Below are 15851 nucleotides of genomic sequence, written 5' to 3'. Positions count from 1 at the left end.
TTTTTGCACAATTGGAATACGAATATCCTTAAAGTTTCGTTCTCACTGGCTAGTGTCTTTCACTATGTCCAAGTATGCCTTACAACCTCTTCTCAATAACTATTTAGCCTATAGGGTGGAGATGACTCGAGGAGGAACATTTGCCCCACTACCTATGAAGCAAAATTCAGGTTTACTAGGGATTTGAAATATCACTCTCTTTTCGTGACACTCCATGGAGGAGGCAAATTAGTTATTGTAGAGAAGATGGGTCGAATGGCCCATAGGCTGTTACTGTATATTATCTTTATGTTCTTCTCTATAGTGGGCCTTATTCTGGGCCCATACTCCTTTTATGTTCTTCTTTTGTAATTTCTTGTCCAACTAAGGACCTCTCTTGTAATTACTAAAAGATTAACTTAATAAAAGTGTATTAGAGAGTTAGAGGGAGGTTAAGTTTGAACTCCTCATCCTCTAACCTTTCTTGCCGCAACTCTCTTTTCTTTTCTAATTCTCTTTTGCTAGTTTTCTTTGTTTCAAACACAGTCCCTACTTCTAGGACTGTTTTTCAACTTGGTATCAGAGTCAGGTTACTGCTTGGCGTGTCCCTCATGTGGTTCTAGTTCAGCCAACTACATGAGGAGGTTCTAGGGCTGAGAGTTTACAGTCATCCGCCTGATTCTTGGAGGTCATTGGAGGGTTCCCAAGCTTCTACACACTTGGAAAAGGGTTCGGTGATCAGGAAGAATCAGAGAACAAGTTGCTTTGCCTGATTTAAAATCAGAGAAAAGGGTTTTCGAAGTCATCCATAGAGGACAAGCGTTCGGCCTGGTTTATTGTTCAAATCAGAGACTCTCTTGCTGTAAGTCTTTGCTCAGTTGTTTCTGGGTTAATTTTTCACTGTTCTGGACTGTTAAAAAGTCTGAAGTTTCCTTGGAAACAGTACAGCTATTCGGCTATCCTCTAGTCTGATTTAATCCAAACATTTCTGGGTTGTTATTTATTTCTTTTTTGGACTGTCAAGTAGCTGAAATACCTCTGGAATCACTACTACTGAGACTACTTCATTCGGCCACTGTTGCTGGATTGCTCCTACTCAGAAATTTCTAGGTTGCTTTGGAGGTCCTATTCGGCTGATTATTGGGTTGGGAAGTTGCTGAGATTGTTTTAAAACTAAGTGATACTAGTCTCATATTCATTCCAGCCCCTTCTTGAAGGCTGAAACAGTAAACAATGCCCTATACTTTGAAGGCTGAAACAGTAGACAGTGGGCTGTTAAGTATTGCACACTGAGTGTTCAACAAAATGCCCTATACTACCACCGAACCTTGCATGATGGATTTCTCAAACTTTGAAAACAAGAATACTATTGAATATGGGCAGATTTTGGGAACCCCAACAGATTCTATGCTGGCTGTAACTACAGTCAAACTTGATGGGACCAATTACTTAGCTTGGTCACAATCAGTGCAAATCCATATTTGTAGCAAAGGAAAATGGGGTTTTATTTCTGGGAGCAAGAAAGCTCCTTCAGAGGATGATCCATCTTATGAGAGATGGGTACAAGAAAACTACACTGTGATTGGGTGGCTTGTGAACTCAATGCAGCCACAGATCAGTCAACATTATCTGTGGATGAATTCGGCTAAAGAGATCTGGGATAGTGTTGCAGAGACTTATTCCCAGAAGTTGAATGTTGGTAGAACTTACAAACTGAGAAGTGATGTGAAGAATCTAAGACAGGGGGAGAAGTCACTTGCAGCATACTTTTCAATCTTAAAATCTATATGGCAAGGGATTGATTTGATAGAGGTTGTGACTTGGGATACCCCTAAGGATGTTGAAACATACAGGAAATTTGTTGAACGAAATAGGGTGTTTGAGTTTTTGACAGGGCTGAATTCTGAATATGATATTACAAAGCAAAACATCTTGTCCAAGGAAGATGTTTCATTGTCACAAGCATATACTCTGGTCAGTAGTGAAGAAAGTAGAAGGCAAGTGCAGGTTCAAGGAGTTGGTATTAATGATCATTTTGCAAATATGGGAATTAAACCGAAAGGGGTTACAGAAGCTCACAGTGGCACAGGCAGGAAGGAAGTGGTGTGTGAATATTGTAAGAAGTCGAAACATTCAAAGGACAAGTGCTGGAAATTGCATCCCAATCTTGTACCTATCAGATTACAGAAGAAGAATGATAGTAGAAAGACAGGAAGTGCACATGCAGCCACAGGGACAGATACAAAGGTTGAATCTACCAGTGCACAGTTGGCAGCCATGAAAGCTGAATATGAGAAGTTTGGAAAGATGATCAGTCAGCTTGAAGGTGCATCTTCATCATCCATCCCTTCTGGAAGTTCAGCCACCATTGCATTTGCTCACTCAGGTACAAGGGCTTCCGCTAACCATGCGTCCACCTCAGGTAAACACAAAACCCCTTGGATCAGACTCAGGTGCTTCTGATCACATGACCAACCTTTCCACTTTATTTGTTTCATATGATTTACTTCCTGACCGTGACAAAATCACCTTAGCTGATGGTTCTCTTGCCCCTGTTTCCGGCAAGGGAACTGTCAAGGCTACAGACTCCTTACTCTTATCTTCCACTCTTCATGTGCCTAAATTAAATACTGAATTGTTATCTGTAAGTAGCCTGACCAAATCATTGAATTGTTGTGTAACCTTTTTCCCTTCTCACTGTGTTTCAGGACCTGAAGTCTTAGAAGGTGATTGGGAGTGGCCATGAAGCGAATGGAATATACTTGCTCGACACCCCTGGCCAATGCATTGATCATCCCAAGAATGTTGCTTTTGGTTCTACTTTTTTAGAGTCTGTTAGTCAAATTATGTTCAGTCATTGTCGGTTGGGTCATTTACCTTTTTCAGCTTTAAGCCATTTGTTTTCAAAACTGTTTAAGGGAGTCAGTGTGTCCAGTCTGAATTGTGAGTCCTGTCAGTTGTCAAAGCATTGTAGGAAAAATTACCCTGTGAGCAATAAAAGATCCTCTTTTCTTTTTCATATTGTGCACTCTGATGTGTGGGGACCATACCATTTATCCTCTATGGGGGATTACAGATATTTTATCTTGTTTATTGATGACTTGTCTAGATTCACCTGGATATACTTAATGAAATCTCGGGATGGAGTCCCAAGACTTGTGAGGCAATTTCATGAGCTTGTTCTAACTCAATTTGATACCAGAATTAAGATTTTCAGATCTGACAATGCAAAAGAGTATTTTGAGAAGAGTTTATCCTTGTATCTTTCAGACATGGGGGTTATTCATCAAAGCTCCTGTGTTAGAACCCCTGAACAAAATGGAGTTGCTTAGAGGAAAAATAGACATATTGTTGAAGTTGCAAGGAGCCTTTTGTTTGCCTCACATGTTCCCACAAGATTTTGGGGTGATGTTGTACTTACTGCTACCTATCTCATAAACCGTATGCCATCCAGGGTACTAGGGTTTAAATCCCCCTTCAGTCTTCTTCATCCAGACAATGATCTTTTCCCAATTCCTCTTTGTGTGTTTGGTTGTACCTGCTATGTTCACATTCCAAGTGTGCAAAGACACAAGTTTGAACCGAAAGCCCACAAATGTATCTTCCTTGGTTACTCCCCCACACAAAAGGGTTATTGCTGTTTTGATCCAAAGACTGGCACCCGACATGTCTCTATGGATGTTACCTTTAATGAAATTTCTCCTTTTTATGGTTCCTCTCAGGATGGACATTGTCCACAGGGGGAGAGTCTGTCACAAGTTAATGCACTTCCTCTTCCTGTCCCAGTTGAGTCTCTTGGCAAACCTGTATCCTCACCAAATGAGTCAAAGGATGATCAATCACTTCATACCTCTTGTCCCAGGGACCCTATTTCTTTACCTCCTCGTCCTATCCATAATCCCAAAGTGTATCAAAGGCAGAGATCCAGGAATGAGCAAATGGTTTCCTTTACAACAGATGAAGCTCATACATTCCCAATCACAGATGAGATAACAGGTACTGCTTCAACTCCTTTGGAATCATCTTTTCCAGACTTTGATGTCCCCATTGCTGTTAGGAAAGGGAAGCGGAAATGTACTGCACACTGCATTTCCAAACACCTTTTCTTATGACCTGCTTTCTCCTTCATACTTTGCCTATCTCTCTTCTGTTGTTTCTAACCCCATTCCTAGGTCTGTCTCAGAAGCTCTTGGGATTCCAAAATGGAGAGATGCCATGGAAACCGAAATGGATGCTCTACATGCAAATGGTACTTGGGAGGTGGTGGATTTGCCTGAAGGGAAGGATCCAGTTGGGTGCAAGTGGGTTTTCACCATTAAATACAGGGCTGATGGAACTATTGAGAGGTACAAGGCTAGGCTTGTTGCTAAAGGCTATACACAAACATATGGGATTGATTACCTGGAGACTTTTGCCCCTATTGCCAAGATGACATCTGTGAGGGTTCTTTTATCTCTGGCAGCTCACTTTGATTGGCCTCTCTATCAGTTGGATGTAAAGAATGCATTTCTGAATGGTGACTTACATGAGGAAGTCTACATGTGTCTTCCCCAAGGGATGTATGGGAAAGATATGCAAGGAAAGGTATGCAAATTGAAGAAATCTCTTTATGGTCTTAAACAATCTCCTAGAGCCTGGTTTGAGAGATTTAGAGCTGCATTTGTTAAATTCGGCTATGTTCAGACACAGTCGGATCATACTCTGTTTGTGAAGAAAAGTAGATCTTTGGCAGTGTATCTCATTGTTTATGTTGATGACATTATAGTGACTGGTGATGATGCCTCAGGCATTCTGGCTCTTAAGTCTTTCCTCCGTACAGAATTTGAGATTAAGGATCTGGGGGAGTTGAGATACTTCCTTGGCATAGAAGTTGCCAGATCCAAGGATGGGATCCTTATTTCCCACAGGAAATATGTTCTTGATTTATTATCTGAAACTGGAAAACTGGGTGCAAGACCAGCTGCAACTCCCATTGATATGAGTCACAAACTTTCAGCTATAAATGGAATTCTGTTGGAAGACAAAGGGGTTTTTCAGAGACTTCTTGGGAAGCTTCTGTACCTGTGCATGACTAGACCAGATATTGCGTATGCTGTCAGTTGCATTAGCCAATTCATGCATGCTCCTAGAGATACTCATATGGCAGCAGCAGAACAAATTTTGTGCTATCTAAAAGGCTCTCCAGGGAAAGGAATCCTCTTTACCAAGCATGACCACTTGAAACTTGAAGCCTATACTGATGCTGACTGGGCTGGAAATATGGATGACAGAAGATCTACTTCAGGATATTGCAATCTGGTGGCTGGTAATGTTGTCTCTTGGAGGAGTAAGAAACAATCTGTTGTGGCCAGATCTTCTGCAGAATCTGAGTATAGGGCCATGGCACATGGGGTCTCGGAATTGTTGTGGCTAAGGTCCTTAATGGAAGAACTTGGGATTGATCATGACAGACCCATGATGTTGTACTGTGATAATCAGGCTGCCATCAACATTGCTCACAACCCGGTACAACATGATCGAACCAAACATATTGAAGTTGATAGACATTTTATTCGAGAAAGAGTCTCCTCTGGAGAAGTGTGCCTTCCATTCGTTACCTCTGAAGGACAATTGGCGGACTTTCTCACCAAAGGCATCTCCAAGGCAAGACTTCATCATGACACTAGCAAGCTGGGCATGATTGACATCTATGCTCAGCTTGAGGGGGAGTGTAGAGAAGATGGGCCGAATGGCCCATAGGCTGTTACTGTATATTATCTGTATGTTCTTCTCTGTAATGGGCCTTATACTGGGCCCATACTCCTTTTATGTTCATCTTTTGTAATTTCTTGTCCAACTAAGGACCTCTCTTGTAATTACTAAAAGATTAACTTAATAAAAGTTTATTAGAGAGTTAGAGGGAGGTTAAGTTTGAACTCCTCATCCTCTAACCTTTCTTGCCGCAGCTCTCTCTTCTTCTCTAATCCTCTTTTGCTAGTTTTCTTTGTTTCCAACACAGTCCCTACTTCTAGGACTGTTTTTCAACTGTTACTAGCCAATCCATGCCAAAGATTACATCAAAATCCCATAACTCTAGCATCGTTAAATCAGCTAACGATTCCCTATCATCAACCTTAACTATACAAGACTTGCATATATGATTATCAGTCAAAACACCCCCTAATGGAGTTTTAACAGATAACTCAATCTCACATGGGACAGATATCCAATCATGTTTCTTCGCAAAAACTGGCAGATAGAAAGGAATAAGTGACATCAGGATCAAAAACACATAGGCATAATCAGATTACACAGAGAGCATACCTAACACAATTACATTAGAGGCCTGTGCATCTTGTTGAGTAAGAGCATACACCCTAGCTTAACTTCTAGGTTTCTGAACTCCTTTCTTCTCATTAACAGCTACAGTTCTGCTATCTGTAGTTTTGTGAGTGCTCTGAGATGTTTGAATGCCAGACTTCTCTTTCTTGTAGGTTAGTCAACCATCTTGTGGCCCTGTTGGCCACAACCGAAACAAGTCCCATTGATCCAACAACAACTCGCTTCAGAATAATGCTTTTGGCACCTACCACCTTGTCCTCCTTTGGGCACTTAAACACCTTAAGAGCTTTCTCCATCTCTTGGATCCACTTCTTTGCCTTAATAGGGTCAATGGTACCTTCGAAAGGTGGCATACCGATCATCTTAAATTCCAAAAACCCATTGCGTTGCTTCCACCGTGCCATCAAGTTTTGTTCTAGTTGTTGTTGATAGTTTTGCAATTGTAGTAGCTGCTGGTTCAACAATGCAGAGATGTTGTTATTTGTAGTATTCTGTTGTTGGGCGAGTCCAACCATTTATTGTAATATTTCATATATTCCAGAAGTATTCTCAAGACAAGGTTAGGGTAGAAAATTAGGCAGAGGTATCTAATCTCCATTAATATCCCCAGCATCACCAACAAAACCGTTAATTTCCTCTTGTCGATGGGAACCTAGATTGATGACTCTGACCACTCACGGTATGAGGATTCAAGGGACAATCTTCTTTGAGCGGAGAGGCATATTGACCTATTGAATCAAATAGTAACGTTGAAATCATGTGTCAATTACCTAAATTATGTTAAATATTTTCTAATTCACTATAACAAGTACATTAGATTTATGATCTAAAAATTAACTAAGCAATAAAGAAACACAATTGATCATCAAATGCCCCAAGTTAATCTAACCCTTACCCAACTCACCACAAACCTAAAGAATTCCCTAAAGATAAAACATGGCTCTAATACCACTTATTTGTCATGCCTCGAACCTAAGTCAAGACACAACAATGCCACATGTTCTTTTCAAAGAACATGCAAGGCTATCCTGCTTAAAATCAAAATTGGAGATTTGCAAAATTATCTTAAATTCCTCAAAATAAAGTTATGCAAATCTATTGAAATAGCCCTTACATCAAATAGACCAAGAAAAACCTCATGTTAACGAATGGGATTATAATTCCTATTCAGCCAATAATTATCTTAAAAAAATGCTTCCTTTAAAACACAATATATATAAACAATTAACTAATGAGGTTTAATCTTAATTTCAAGACCAATGCGCTAATGGAACTGTAGAGAAGATGAGCCGAATGGCCCATAGGTTGTTTATTCTTTCTTGTTTTTTATGTTTCTTTTCTGTAATGGGCCTTATTATGGGCCCATCCTGTCAATATTAAGTTCTTTGTAAATTCTTGCCCAACTAAGGGCCTCCTTGTAATTATTCAAATATATCTAAATAAAATAGTGTTAGGGTGCTGAGAGAGGATAAGTTCGAAACTCTCTTCTCAGACCCTCATTGCCGAACTCTCAGCTCTCCTCTCTTCAATTTTCTTCATGGTATCAGAGCATACCTGAACTTCAATATCCTAGGGCTGGAAGCTTAACTCGTGCTGACTGGTTCTTCGAGGTCATTGGAAGTGCCCAAGACTCGAATCTCTTGGAGAAGTGGTTCGGTGGCCAGGAAGAATTAGAGAAAAGAAAAAGGGGGAGGGGAACAACTTGGTTTTGGTTTGAAGCTCGAAACTGTAAGTTGTGCTCAGATTTCTGGGTTCAGTTTTCTTCAGGTTGTTCTGTATTGCTTTTGAATGTGTTTGGACTGTTGAAGTGTCTGAAAACTCTGGTTGTTTTTTACTCCTTCTTGGACTGTTAAAACTGCCGAAACATCCTTGTAACAAGACTGTGGATTGTTTCTTATACTTGGCTGTTTTTGGGGGGCTGTACGAACTGTTCTTGAGGCCTGTTTTTTCTTTTTGACAGTGGGGTTGTCTATATTGCCCATTTTGCTGAAATAACCCTTTTCACAAACACAGTGTGGGCAATAGAGACAACCCCACTGTCAAAAAGAAAAAACAGGCCTCAAGAACAGTTCGTACAGCCCCCCAAAAACAGCCAAGTATAAGAAACAATCCACAACCTTGTTACAAGGATGTTTCGGCAGTTTTAACAATCCAAGGAGTAAAAAACAGCCCAGAAATTTATGGGTTAAACCAGATTCAATGGCAGCCGAAGATAGTACAAAACAACCAGAATTTTCGGACACTGCAACAGTCCAAAAACATTCGAAAGCAATACAGAACAACCAGAAGAAAACTAAACCAAGAAATCTGAGCACAACTTACAGTTTTGAGCTTCAAAACAGAACCGAGTTGTTCCCCTCCCCCTTTTTCTTTTCTCTGATTCTTCCTGGCCACTGAACCACTTCTCCAAGTGATTCCTTATTGACTGTGACCATAGTTAAACTAGATGGAACTAATTATCTAGCATGGTCACAATCAGTAAAGATTCATGTATGTAGTAGAGGAAAGTGGGGGTTCATTTCTGGGAGTAAGAGGTTCCCCCAGAAGTGGATGCAAGAAAATTACACTGTAATTGGGTGGCTTGTGAACTTAATGCAGCCACAAATCAGTCAACACTACCTATGGATGAATTCAACAAAAGAAATTTGGGACAGTATTGCAGAAACTTATTCCCAAAAACTCAATGTGGCCCGGGCATATAAATTGAGAAGTGATGTAAAGAATTTAAGGCAAGGGGAGAAACCTCTTGATTTATATTTCTCAACCCTGAAGTCCCTATGGCAAGAGATTGACCTAATAGAAGCCGTAACTTGGGACACCACCAATGATGCAGAAACCTACAAAAAATTGGTTGAAAAGAATAGGGTATTTGAGTTCTTAACTGGACTAAACCCAGAATATGATATCACAAAACAAAATTGGTTGTAAATAGTGAAGAGAGCAGAAGGGTTGTTCAGGTTCAAGGGGCTGATATTAATGATCACTTTGCCAACATGGGGATTAAACCTAAAGGGAATGTTGGAACTTCTGGTGGCACAGGAAAGAAAGAAGTTATATGTGAGTACTGCAAGAAGCCGAAGCACACTAAAGACAAGTGCTGGAAATTACATCATAATCTTGTTCTCATTCGATTTCAAAAAAAAACATGATAGTAAAAGATCAGGAAGTGCAAATGTAGCTGTCGGGCCAGATAGTGAAGAGATGTTTGCTTTTGCACAGTTGGCAACCATGAGAGCAGAATATGAAAAGTTTGGGAAGATGATAGTCAACTGAGTGATGTGACCTTTCCTTCTAACCCTTCAGGAAATTCTATTGCTTCAGCATTTGCTCATTCAGGTATAAGGGCTTCTGCCAATCATGCTACCATTTCAGGTAATCTCAAGATTCCTTGGATTATTGACTCAGGTGCTTCTGACCATATGACCAATTTGTCTACCTTGTTTGTTTCATATGACTTACTTCCTAGACGTGATAGAATCACTTTAGCTGATGGTTCACTTGCCCCTATCTCTAGTAAGGGAACATCAAGGCTACGGATTCCTTGTTCCTACCTTCTGCCCTCCATGTACCTAAACTAAATACAAATCTGTTGTCTATGAGCAGTTTAACCAAGTCACTAAACTGTTGTGTAACATCTTTTCCTTCCTACTGTGTTTTTCAGGATTTGGAGTCTCAAAAGGTGATTGAGAGGGGCCATGAGGCGAATGGAATATACCTGCTTGATACTCCGAGAAAATGCACTAATCATCTTGGGAATGTTGCTCTCAGATCTGTCTCTTCAGAGTCTGTTAGTCGGATTATGTTGTGTCATTGTCGTTTTGGTCATCTGTCTTTTTCTGCCTTGAGTCATCTATTCCTTGAACTGTTTAAGGGAATTAGTCTGTCCAGTCTTCATTGTGAGTCTTGTGAATTGTCAAAGCATTGTAGAAACAGTTATCCTTTGAGCAATAAAAGATCTTTTGTTCCTTCTAATATTGTGCATTCTGATGTGTGGGGACCTTACCACTTACCCTCCATGGGTGGCTACAAATATTTTATCCTGTTTATTAATGATTTTTCTCGGTTCACTTGGATATTCTTGATGAAATCCCGTGATGAAGTTCCAAGACTTGTAAAACAATTCCATGAATTTGTTCTAACCCAATTTGATACAAGGATTAAAATCTTCAGATCGAACAATGCAAAAGAATACTTTGAGAAAAGCCTATCCTGCTATCTTTCTGACATGGGGGTTATTCACCAAAGCTCATGTGCTAGGACCCAGAACAGAATGGGGTTGCTGAGAGGAAAAATAGGCATATTGTTGAAGTTGCAAAAAACATCTTATTTGCCTCACGTGTTCCTACCAAGTTTTGGGGTGATGTTGTACTTATTGCTACCTACTTTATAAACCGTATGCCATCAAGGGTTTTGGGGTTTAAGTCTCCCTTCACTCTTTTTCATCTAGACAATGACCTTTTTCCTGTTCCTATTCGTGTCTTTGGTTGCACATGTTATGTTCATGTTCCAAATGTCCAAAAGCATAAATTTGAACCCAAAACTCAAAAGTGTATCTTCCTTGGTTATTCCCCCACACAGAAAGGTTATTGTTGTTTTGATCCAAAGTCTGGCAATCGGTATGTCTCAATGGATATCACCTTTGATGAGCTTTCCCCCTTTTATGGTTCCTCTCCAGAAGGACATTGTCCATAGGGGGAGGATTTGTCACAGGTGTTTGCTCTTCCTCTTCCTGTCCCTGTTGAGTCTCTTGATGTGTCTGCCTCTCCTTCAAATGCATCAAGGGTGGATCAGTCGTTCCATTCTCCTTGTCCCAGTACTCTACCTCCTCATCCTATCCTCAATCCCAAGGTGTATCAAAGGCAAAGATCCAGAAATGTGCAGGTTGTTTCTCCTACAACACATGAGCCTCATACACTTCCAGTCACAGAAGGGACAACAGGTACTGTTTCAACACCTTTGGATTCATCCTTCCCTGACCTTGATATTCCCATTGCTGTTAGAAAAGGAAAACGGAAGTGCACTGCACACTGCATTTCCAAGCACCTTTCTTACAGTTTGCTTTCACCTTCATACTTTGCCTATCTCTCTTCTGTTGCTTCTCATCCTATTCCCATGTCTGTGTCAAAAGCTCTTAAGATTCCAGAATGGAGGGATGCTATGAAATCTGAAATCGATGCCCTACACAAGAATGACACATGGGAAGTGGTGGATTTTCCTGAAGGGAAGGATCCTGTTGGTTGCAAGTGGGTCTTTACTATCAAATACAGAGCTGATGGCACCATTGAAAGGTACAAGGCCAGGCTGGTTGCAAAAGGCTATACACAGACATATGGGATTGATTATTTAGAGACTTTTGCATCTGTTGCCAAGATGACATCTGTGAGGGTTCTTCTATCTTTAGCTGCTCACTTTGACTGGCCCCTTTATCAATTGGATGTGAAGAATGCATTTCTGAATGTTGAATTACATGAGGAGGTTTACATGTCTCTTCCTCTAGGGATGTATGGAACTGATATGAAAGGGAAGGTATGCAGGCTAAAGAAATCTCTTTATGGACTAAAACAGTCCCCTAGAGCATGGTTTGAGAGATTTAGAACAGCACTTGTTAACTTTGGTTATGTGCAGACACGGTCTGATCACTCTTTTTGTGAAGAGGAGTGGACCTCTGGCAGTATACCTCATTGTGTATGTAGATGATAATGCAGTGACTGGTAATGATGTTTCAGGAATTCATGATCTAAAATCTTTTCTCCATACAGAGTTTGAGATTAAAGATTTGGGGGAATTGAGTTACTTTCTTTGCATAGAAGTGGCTCAATTCAAGGATGGGATTCTTATCTCCCAAAGGAAGTATGTTTTTGACTTGCTCTCTGAAACTGGAAAGATGGGTGCTAGACCAGTTGCTACTCCTATTGATATGAGACCTAAACTCTCAGCCTCAGAAGGGACATTGTTAGAAGACAAAGGAATCTTTCAGAGACTTTTTGGGAAACTTTTGTACCTATGCATGACTCGGCCAGATATTGCTTTTGCAGTCAGTTGCATTAGCCAATTCATGCATGCTCCCCGAGACACTCATATGGCAGCTGTAGAGAGAATCCTATGTTATTTGAAGGGCTCCCCAGAAATTGGTATTCTGTTTTCAAAGCATGGTTATATGAAACTTGAAGCCTACACCGATGCTGGTTAGGCCGGGAACATTGATGACAAAAGATCTACTTCTGGGTATTGCAGTTTGGTAGCTGATAATGTTGTTTCTTGGAGAAGCAAGAAACAATCGGTTGTTGCTCGGTCTTCTGCTGAAGTAGAATACAGGGCCATGGCACATGGAGTTTTTGAATTATTATGGCTCAAATCTTTGATGGAAGAACTTGGAGTTGAATATGACAAGCCAATGATGTTATACTAAGATAATCTGGCTGCCATCAACATTGCTCACAACCCAGTGCAATATGATAGAACCAAGCATATTAAAGTTGATCGACACTTCATTAGGGAAAGGGTCTCTTCGGGTGAAGTGTGTTTTCCTTTCATCACATCTGAAGGACAGTTGGCAGATTTTCTCACCAAAGGCATTCCCAAGGCAAAAACTTCATCATGATACTAGCAAGTTTGGCATGATTGACATCTATGCTCAGCTTGAGCGGGAGTCTAGAGAAGATGGGCCGAATGGCCCATATGTTGTTTATTCTTTCTTGTTTTTTATGTTTCTTTTTTGTAATGGGCCTTATTCTGGGCCCTTCCTATCAATATTAAGTGCTTTGTAAATTCTTGCCCAACTAAGGGCGTCCTTATAATTATTCAAATATATCTAAATAAAATAATGTTAGGGTGCTGAGAGAGGGTAAGTTTGAAACTCTCTTCTCAAACCGTCATTACCGAACTCTCAGCTCTCCTCTCTTCAGTTTTCTTCAGGAACAAACTCTCTACTCTTCCCACACCCAAGCAAATATGCAAAAAAACTAATCCTTAGTGTCTGAAAATGTGGAAAGGAAATGGATGAGACACTACTCAGTATTTCACAATCCATCCCATTATAGTTGTCAAGGTGCCAAGGCGAGGCTGGGCAACAGGGGGGGCACCTTGTCACCTAGTTGCCTAGGTGATGGATTTTTTTTTAAGTAAAACCGTATATCCTAGGGGTAGTTCCCTAGGTTCCATAACCATATTTCCTTAATAATTATTCATAATTTTCATAAGAAAAGTATAAATTTCATGTTTTAGTCTAGAAAATCAACATTTTATGAGAAGAAAAAGAACAAAGGAAAGAAAATTCAAAAAAATATGGGGGTTGAACCCCTACATTTGTTATAGGAAAGAAGAAAAAAAAAGGTGGAAGAAGAAGAAAAGGTGTTGATTAGACACAAATTTAAGTTCTTCCCTTGCTTATTGGTTTAGGTTTTGAAAATTGATGGTTCAATCAAGGACCAAAATTTCGATACAATACGCCCCATATCGGGTGTATTGTATTGTATCTTTGGGGTTCCAATACACCTGTTTACAGGTGTTTTCGGGGACCCTTTTTTTTAATAATATATATATTTAAAAATGAAATTGAAAACAAAAGAAATAAAAAAATAGGGGGAGTATCGTTATAAGTACCAATACACCTCTACCAATACACAAAGGTGTATCGATACTTTGAACCATGGGTTCAATACAGCAGTTAGCAATGTTTGCGTTGATTAAACCCTAACAAAATAAGAAAATAATAAAAAGAAATTAGTATATAAACATATAAAATGAACTTTCTAGTTTATTAATGTCTATTTTATAATTATAATGTCAAAAAAATAAAAATATAAAAGTATTTTATAACCCAGTGCACAAAACGGCTTGGTGACTAGGCGAGGCGAGCCTCCAAGGGCACCTTGTCGCCTAGGTGTCGCCTTGACAACTATGCATCCCTTTAGTCAGATCAACAGTGTTAGAAATCATTATATAATAATGATTACAACAAATTCATTCTATTAAAGGAAATAACAACTCAAATAGTTACAAAACAAAACTTATATACTAGAACAAAATGGTTTGAAACACATAATGTAGAATGTGTAATAGATTTAGAATGTAGACTATGACACTATGACTACTCTAACCTTAGTGGTAAGGTCTAGAACCACATATATGCCCTGTGGTAAGGGCCTAGAACAGAATAGTCTATGATGTCACCGTATTCATAATGGCGGGGTCCATAGTGTAGTCACTTAATCTCAAAATGCAGACAAATACAACAATCCACAAATGAGTCTCGATAGCACATTTACCAATAATAGTCAAACATATCCGACTTGGATACCAAATATTCAAAAAAATTCAATGAAGTATTTCAAGAAAGATGGGGTATCAAATAAATCATTTCAAATAGCTAATAGTGTAGTCAGTATAATTCCAAACTACAATTGTCTAAAAATGTTTTCTTGTAACCTATAGTTTCATAATCAGTATAATTCTAAACTACAATTGTCTAAAAATGTTTGTTCAATTAACATTTTCAAAACTAACCAAGGAGATGGAAGGTTGCTTACCTGGTAAACTAAATTCCAAGTACCAAATATATATACCAAGTCAAGATGTGTTGTGAAAGCCTATATAAATAATAAATAGATAAATAAATAAATAAATAATTATTACAACAAATTCTGAACTGTTTATGCTGTGATGATGCATATGCCTCTAGCTCATTGTACAAATCCCACTTAATCTAAACCGATTTATCGCTTTAGGCTTCTAAGTTTCTCTAATTTCTGATTTTCAGCTTACATGCTCCCGAGTCTAGTTTCCAACATTTATGGCTCATTTTCTAATAAAAAAGTTTATGAATTTATCTTTCAAATATAGACTCCCCATGAGCAATTATAAAATAGAACTGAATTTGAACAAAAAATATTACAAAACAGTTGTTTTCCGGCACCCAAATTTGACTGTCAACAATCCAGAATACCCAAATTTATCATGAGCAAGTACCCAACTTCTCAAACTCGTAACTTTCAATTTGGTTATTCGTTTTTGTAAATATAACCTACCATTAAGATGACATCGTGGCATACTATCAATTAGACACAAATTTCAATTACCATCTTGCACCCCCTTTTGGATGGTCTAAAAATAGCTAATCATCATTCTTTCTGAATTTCCCAGGTTCAGGATGTTTAGAATGTCAACTTCCCAAGATCATAACTTTTCATCCATAAGCCCAAATTAGGAGTTCTACCTACCGTTTCAAAGAGCTCACCAAGAACTAGTTTGAAATCAAAATCTGGCCATAGACATCGTTGGACGGCCACTTTCCGGCAACCTAAAGTTGGCTGACGTCCACCCTGTTACAATCCAAAATTTAACATAATTCACAATCTGCAAATCCAAATGCTACAAGATTGGATTTGTTGGGATCCTAATGGCATGGGGTTCTGATTAGAATCATTTTCCTTATCGGAAAGTGCCCAGAAAATGGACATCCGGTGAAAAATCCTATTTTTTTTGTTTAAAACTAATTCTACAATGCAAGAGAAAGCAAAACTCAGTGATTTAAAGAAAAAATAACTTATCTA

The 15851-nt window shown here is 39.2% G+C and overlaps 1 protein-coding gene across 3 annotated transcripts in view; it reads left to right on the top strand.

Moving 5' to 3' along the window:
• The window catches only part of FSD3 (Fe superoxide dismutase 3), a 96203-nt gene that overhangs the window by 66109 nt on the left and 14243 nt on the right, over positions 1-15851 (top strand). The window lies entirely within an intron of this gene.

Source organism: Nelumbo lutea, chromosome 4 (assembly GCF_056320005.1).
Source record: "Nelumbo lutea isolate HS-2025 chromosome 4, American lotus-T2T, whole genome shotgun sequence".
Lineage (NCBI taxonomy): Eukaryota > Viridiplantae > Streptophyta > Magnoliopsida > Proteales > Nelumbonaceae > Nelumbo > Nelumbo lutea.
This window is presented reverse-complemented; position numbering and strand designations above follow the sequence as displayed.